Below are 8,250 nucleotides of genomic sequence, written 5' to 3'. Positions count from 1 at the left end.
CGGGGTCTCCAGCACATGAACCTAAGATTTCTGGATGTGTACGGCAGATTTGGTGTGTAGGACTTTGAATTTGCAGTGTTATCATCTAGCCACTTTTGGCTGTCACACACCACCTCGTCACAACTAGAAAGAAGGAAGATGGATAAACATGATTGAACCCCACAAATGGCACCCCTGAATCAAGACGGGTGCTCTCTTTGGGCAAATTGTGACTCTAAGTTGTGATCCCAGGCTTTTTTTATTTTACTTTCTGTTTTGTTTTTGGGCCGCGCAGCTTGTGGGATCTTAGTTCCCCAACCAGGGATTGAACCTAGGCCCTCTGCAGTGAAAGCACCAAGTCATAATCACTGGACCGCCAGGGAATTTCCCCCCCCCCCACCCAGGGTTGTTTTAAAGACTAAACTAATATGAGTTTACACAAGGAGGATGCGAATGTACTTAATGCCACTTATAAATAACAAAATGATAAATTTTATGTGATACATATTTTTAACCACAATTCAAAACAGAACACCCTCTCCCTGACTCAGACTAAGGGAGTTCCTGGGTCTATCAGAGTCATTGGCAGTGTGGAAAACCAGGGGTCAGCAAATAGAAATATTTTCTTCCTCTTGAGGTGAATAAAAATTGTAAAAGACAGTAGTTGTACATGCTATAATTCAAAAAGGAAAGGTAGGGGTTAATTTTAGCATTTAAAAGCATACACTGTCCACCTTTCAAAGTATTTACACTACAAATTATGTGTAATTTCTTGGGTCAAGAAGTGCTTGGAAACTTGCAGAGTAACTGAGCCTGTTGCCAAATCTTTTGTTGGTGTCCATGTCTGCAGACTGTGTGTGACCCAAATGAGGTTAAGATTGGGGTGGGTGGGAGAAGAATTTTGGAGTTTATGTCCATATTTAGTATGTGTAAGAGAGGAAAATGGTGTTCCCTCTAGAACCTTCTGAGTTTTTGGCTGTAACAAAAAGACGGATCAAGAAGAGAAAAACAGGGGCTTCCCTGGTGGCGCAGTGATTAAGAATCCGCCTGGCAATGCAGGGGACACGGGTTCGAGCCCTGGCCCGGGAAGATTCCCACATGCCGTGGAGCAACTAAGCCCGTGCGCCACACCTACTGAAGCTGAGCTGTAGAGCCCGCAAGCCACAACTACTGAGCCCACGTGCCACAACTACTGAAAATTGCGTGCCCAGAGCTTGTGCTACGCAACAAGAGAAGCCACAACCATGAGAAGCCTGCACACCGCAATGAAGAGTAGTCCCCGCTCACCGCAACTAGAGAAAGCCCTCGCACAGCAACGAAGACCCAACACAGCAATAACTAACTAACTAAATAAATAAATAAATTCATAAAAAATAAGAGAAAAACAAGCAATTTATGCATGAGTGCAGTGCACACCCTGTGGGAGAAACCTAAACTAGAAGTAACTCAAAATGGAGGCTCAGAACTCCAGTTTTTATAGCAACTTCAACAAAGAACAATAAAGTCACAGAGAAATGACAAGAGAGAGGAAAGCAATTTTAGGCTTCCACAGGGGGCAAACTGTGGGAAGGGAAATATATGGAGGGAAACTAATGGAGTAAGGTATTGTTTGCAGATTCCTCTGGTGCCATGTCTGGGTTGATAAGAATGTCTTCTTTCCTTCTTCTCTAGGGAAGATAACATCCACGTGGGAGTTCTATGTCCTGCTTTAAGGAAGAAAAAGAGCCAGAGTGTCCTTGCGCCTGCTGTTTCTTAAGTGCCTTGAACTCAAAATAATCAATGTAAGGACTTCCCTGGCGGTCCAGTTGTTAAGACTCCTCGCTTCCACTGCAGGGGGTGCGGGTTCGATCTCTGGTCAGGGAATTAAGATTCCACATGCCGCGCTGCATGGCCAGGAATATATTAAAAAAGAAAAAAATCAATGTGCCAAATTGGGGTGACATATTTTGGTTCACCCCCTTCTCAGGGATAACTTTTCTCTCATCACGATATAAAAATATAACATGTGTTCACTGATGTGTGTCTGGGCCTTACAGCCTGGTCTAACGGCTCCACAGTGAGCATCTTCTACAGGCACAAGAGGCAAGTATGATATATTCACAGCACCCAGCACTGCCCCAGATTCTCCCGAGACCAGAGCCACCCAAACCATCCTGATCCTGATGTGCACCTTTGTCATTTTCTACTTGCTTTCTTTCATCTTGGTTCTTTGCATGGTGCTATTTGATAATCCAAGGGTATGTCTGATAAATACTGTTACATTTGTGGAGACATGTTTCCCCAATGTTTTCCCTTTGTGCTCATCAATAACAACAACTCTGTCTCCAGGCTCTATTTCCTCTGCTGGGGCAAAAGGTAATTTTCTCTAGATTTGTCACAAGACCAGATGGTTTCTGTTCTTTACAAAATATTCATATGTCCATTCATCCATTAGGTAAGGCTAAGCCTCTACTATGGGCCAAGTACTATTAGGTAATTCAATTACCTAAATTAGACCAGTAGCTCCAGCCCTCACAGGGATTGCGATATATTTCAATGATCTTAGGACACACATTTTTTTTCCTTCTAACAGCTCTAAAATTGGGAGGTATCATATACTGAATAGCATCTTATACTTGTGGCTGAGCAGTTGTGATATCGAGTTCATAGGCTTCATCCTAGTCCTAGTGCTTCAACTGAGTGTGGCAAATCACAGAAGTTGCCAAATCCTTCAGAATGTAAGCAATTTGAAAGTAACAAAGGACTCCATGACTGACTTCTGTATCATATAAAACCATCATTAAAGCACCTTATCACAGCACTTTTCTTTCTGAAATGCCTATAAAATAATGGTCTGTTTTACACTTGGTGGTATCTTAGCTTTGGTTTAAAAAAAAAAAAGATAGTTCAGCCAGGACACAGTCTTTAAGCATACATCTATACAAATTATTACACAACTTAAATTACTGTAAATGCTGGGAGATCAAGTTTAGGTGATTATGACAAAATACAACTACTGGACTTGACCTAGTCTGAAGGCTCAAGAAAAGATACCTTGAGAATGTATTTCTGTGTATGAAAAAAATATTCTGCAGTAATTTACTATATGTTGAGTTTTGGGAAGAATATTCCAGTGAGAGAGAGAAGTGCCTGTGAAGGGTTGGTGCTGGGAAGCTGTGTGAACACTCAGGAAAGACAGAAGGGGCTGAGACACAATAAAGGATACTTCATGTCCAGACTCTGAACTAAGGAGACAGAATAATTTGTAGAGGGACTTCCCTGGTGGTACAGTGGTTAGGACTCTGCACTTTCAGTGCAGGGGGCACGGGTTCGATCCCTGGTTGGGGAACTAAGGTCCCGCATGCTGTGCGGCACGACCGAAAAACAAACAAGCAAAAAGAAATAATTTGTGGAAATAATAACTTAGCTGACCCATAAATCCAATGTACGCAATTTATAAATTCGAAATCATTAGAAATTAAATCCTAGGTCTTATTAAACTACAATACTGTGATGACTTTTTTTTACATGGTGATAAAATCAGCAAGAAGATGTAATTCCATTTCACAAATAAAATTATTCAATCAATTTAATTTGTTCAAAAAGCCAAATTGATAAGGACATTATACAAATTTTAAAAATATATAATTTGTAAACATCTACATACACAAATCAAATGTCTAAAGCCTCTTCAAAGCAAATATCTGAGGCTCTCCTTCTTATCTAGTAACCTAAAAGTCAAGGCCATTATTCAAAGTCACAGTTCAACAATTTTTCCTTCAAAAACACCTTTCACCAAGATTTTATGTAGCAATATAAAGAGCAGAACCACACAACACTGTAAACTAACTGTACTTCAATAAAGGATAAATAAATAAATAAAAAGAAAGAGCCAAACCTCTGTAAAGCATTAGAAGATTAATGGTTATCTTTCTTTCATCCTATGTTAGGACAATTTTTTTTCCAGATATTATCAATAAGTACTTTTCACAAGTTTTTAAAATTTATTTATCATTTTTTTGGCTGTGTTGGGTCTTCGTTGTGCACAGGGCTCCTCTAGTTGCAGCGAGCAGGGGCTACTCTTCCTTGTGGTGTGCGGGCTTCTCATTGTGGTGGCTTCTCTTGTTGCAGAGCACGGGCTCTAGGCGCACAGACTTCAGTAGTTGTGGTGGGCTCAGTAGTTGTGGTTCGTGGGCTCTAGAGTGCAGGCTCAGTAGTTGTGGCACATGGGCTTAGTTGCTCCGTGGCATGAGGTATCTTCCCAGACCAGGGCTCGAACCCGTCTCCTGCATTGGCAGGCAGATTCTTAACCACTGTGCCACGAGGGAAGTCCCATCGTTTCCTTTTTAAATGAGTTTTGTTAACCTCCAAATCTATTTCATTCAGGTCTAGCAGACTTTTTCAAACCATGTTTTGCAACTCTTGGTTCAATCAAAAGATGGAGTGACTAATCCATGGAACTGTGTATGCACAGGAGAAAAATGAATGATTTAACAGACTTTTCTTTTCCCATCTGGAATCTGAGAAGTCTGACAATGTCAGAAATTTGAACACAACCAGGCTGAACATCCATTATCCAGGAATGTGTCTCCTTCACAAGGAAGTTGCAAACTCAAGGGACACTGAGGTATTTCAGCCAACTAAGAATACTGTAGAGGGAAGTAAAAGAATGGAAGAGAGGGCTACAAACAGGACAAAGGGGGACAGGGTTTACGTGGATTCCCTAGTGAGGAAGTTTTAAGCTTATAAAGCCATAGTTCCCTAAGTGGGCACTGTAATACTTTAAATTTTCAAGACAAAAAAGAGATAAAAATCTGATTAACCAATGGCCCTCTCTCTATACTTCATATGAAGAGGATTCCAAATGCCATTTGGACTCTGACTGCCTCCCTGAATTTTTAGCGAAGGGTATTTTGTTAGGCAGATCTATGTCTATTACACTGTTTCAATCCACATCTATTACACTGTAATGTCAATTACACTGTGTTTCCCCGTGTGTGAAATACAAATTAAATATGAGGCTTAATTCTTCCTGTTGAAAATGGGGAGATTCTCCCTTGTCTTTTGTCAGAGCATTTAGCTTAGAGAACTTCTAAGCACTTCCTTATCTCTTTAAAATGCATCCATTTGAATACTAGATAGGACTTTTGTCAGTTGGGCTGTTTTGTTTTTCAGATTCATGACCCAGAATAGTCTTTCTTAAGAACCTAGGAGCCATTTCTTTAAAATGGAAACATCTTTAGACCCAGCTTCTTGAAATGCAAACAGCAAGGGAGCTAGCTCACCTATCTCCCGGTACCCGAGGGAGGGTAGGAGCCTAACCTCGGTGGGTTCCTTGTTCCAATTTGAAAAAACTTCCCAAAGTAGTTTGTCTTTCCTCTAGATAAAGCCAATTTGCTAACACAGATGGTCACCCCAATTACCAGGTATAGTTAGGATAAACTATCTGTGACAAATGATGCTGTCAACCAGAAAATGTTGAGGCAAAATCAAGCAGAAGCGTTTATTTGGGTCAAAGAATTACAACTCAGGATACACAGATTCGGGTAGCAACCCAAATAGTGTCCTACTAGGGAGTGAAAGTCGGGTTTTTAAAGACAAAAAGCGGAATGTCTACATAATTCAAAGTATTTTGATTGCTGCTGGTGGCAGAAAGCTAGTCTTGGCTAAGCATGTTTGGTTGCTAAAGGTGTCACTAAGCAAAAATGTTACTGGAGCAAGGTACTTTTGCAGAGTTCTTGAAACACTTGTGGTTTGGCCCATTCCAGGTCACGTTTCACCTGGTGAGGACGTGCGTAAGACCCACTTCTTTAATGGTCTCTCAGCTCCGTTTAAAAACCCCTTGACATAAACGACTCCATTTTATTTCATCTTTCACAATGCTGTCAAGTCCTGTTACTTGAAGACTAGTTATATTTATCTTGAAAACATGTAAATAATGGGTTCTATGTGCTTGTCTATATAAGGGAGGCTTTTTTGGTTATTTTTCTGTCTTTGCAATTTCTTAGCAGATGGCTTTGGCTGCACATCACATCCTGCTTTAATACTAACCCAATAATGTGGTATAATGAGAAATTTAATTGGCCTTTGTCCCCAGATCCTGGCAGAGCTTCTAAAACCCTTGGAATTTCCTGAGTGACAGGAATATCTTTTGTCACTCATAACAGGTCCCTTCTGTTGTTGTAGTTGCAGCACGTGGGCTCTCTAGGTGTGGCTTGCATGCTCAAGTAGTTGTGGCATGTGGGCTTAGTTGCCCCACGGCATGTGGGAATCTTAGTTCCCTGACCAGGAATTGAACCCGTGTGCCCTGCATTGGAAGGCAGATTCTTTTTTAATTTACTTATTTTTGGCTGCGTTGGGTCTTTGTTGCTGCATGCAGGCTTTCTCTAGTTGCGGCGAGTGGGGGCTACACTTCATTGCTGCGCACGGGCTTCTCATTACAGTGGCTTCTCTTGCTGCAGAGCAAGGGCTCTAGGCACGCAGGCTCAGTAGTTGTGGCTCGCGGGCTCTAGAGCCCAGGCTCAGTAGTTGCGGTGCACAGGCTTAGTTGCTCCGCAGCATGTTGGATCTTCCTGGACCAGTGCTCGAACCTGTGTCCCCTGCATTGGCAGGCGGATTCGTAACCACTGCACCACCAGAGAAGCCCAGGAGGCGGATTCTTAACTACTGGACCACCAGGGAAGTCCCAAGAGGTCCCTTTTGAGCACAACTGAATTTATGCTTCAAGAGGTGATTTAGGTTGGGGGTCCTAAATAGCCCCACCCACTGACCTCCAGGAAGGGGGTGTGAGGAGAGAGCTGGAGTTTAAAGCTCTATACAAACTCTTAAACAAGATTTAAGGAGCTTCCAAGTCTCTAAACGTACTGGGAGGGTGACAGACTTCAGTTCCATGAGGAGAGACACTCTTGTGCTCCAGATCCTTCCAGAACTCGCCCTATATAATTCTTCATCTGCCTATTAAATTTAAGTACATGTTTCCCTGAGTTCTGTGAGCTGCTCTAGCAAAATAATCAAACTCCAGAAGGGGGTCATGGGAACCTCTGATTTATAGCCAGTCTCTCAGAAGCAGAGGTAACAACCTGGACTTTTGAAAGATATCTGAAGTGGTGGAAGACTTGTGGGACTGAGTCCTTCACCTGTGGGATCTCATGCTACCTCCAGGGAGATAATGTCAGAATTGATTGCTTGGTGAGGTTAGAAAACACACACTGCAAACAATGAAAGTGTTTTCTGTCTCTACCACCTTTTTGGACAGGATCTGTGGGTTGGGAGATTTTGTTTTTATTTCCCCAACATTCACCATCACAATCTATCTGCTGGGATGAAATCTCAATCACTCATCTCATCAATATCTTGTGTACAGGAAATACGAGGAAAGGGTGATCATTAAACAGTATCAGAGGTTCAACAAACTACACCTAGAAAATGACAACTCAGCAACTTCAACAAATAAATAATAAGAATAAAAAAGGTAGATGGAACTTATAGGTGAAGAGACTTATGAGACAGTTTCTGAAAGCCATAATACATTTTGGATCCTAACTGTGATTAATCTGACTTAGGAAACACAAAACTCTTGAGATAATTGAGCAGTGAAAACATATTTATCATATTTTAAAATATTTTTTGTGTGGTAGCTATTGGGGTTATGAAATAGCCCTCACATTAAAAACATGCATTCTCAAGAAGTTATGCATTAAATGATGTAATGTCTGAGATCATAAATTAAACAATCCACTAGTGTATGTGAAGATGGACAAAACAAGAATGGCCATTAAATGATAAATGATGGTGGAAGATTGAGGAAGCCTTCATTTGGTGTCATGATAGTTTTTCCCATTTCTGTATATATTTGAAAATAGCTGTAACAAAAGATAGAATGTGTCTTAGTTTGTTCTGGCTGTTATAACAAAATATCACTGCCTGGATGTTTTATAAACAATAGATAATTATTTCTCACAGTACTGAGACTGGAAGTCAGAGATCAAGGTGCTTAGCATGGTCAGCTGAGGGTCCTCTTCAATGTTGCTGATTTTTTGCTCTGTCCTCACAAGGTGTAAGGGGTTAGGGATCCTCTGGGGCCTCTATTATGAGCCACTAATCCATTCATGAGGGGTCCACTCTCATGATTTAAGCAGCTCCAAAAAGCCCAGCCTCCCAATACCATCACCTATGTGGCTTAGGATTTCAACATATGAATTTGAAGGGAACACAAACATTCAGGTCATAGCAGTGCCAGTGTATCAGAAATTTAATCCGTTCAGAAGGATGAAATAAAAAGGGTAGGAAGGT

This window comes from Monodon monoceros, unplaced genomic scaffold (assembly GCF_005190385.1).
Source record: "Monodon monoceros isolate NGI ecotype Baffin Bay Population unplaced genomic scaffold, NGI_Narwhal_1 Super_Scaffold_10, whole genome shotgun sequence".
Taxonomy (NCBI): Eukaryota; Metazoa; Chordata; class Mammalia; order Artiodactyla; family Monodontidae; genus Monodon; species Monodon monoceros.
Note: the sequence above shows the minus strand (reverse complement) of the source record.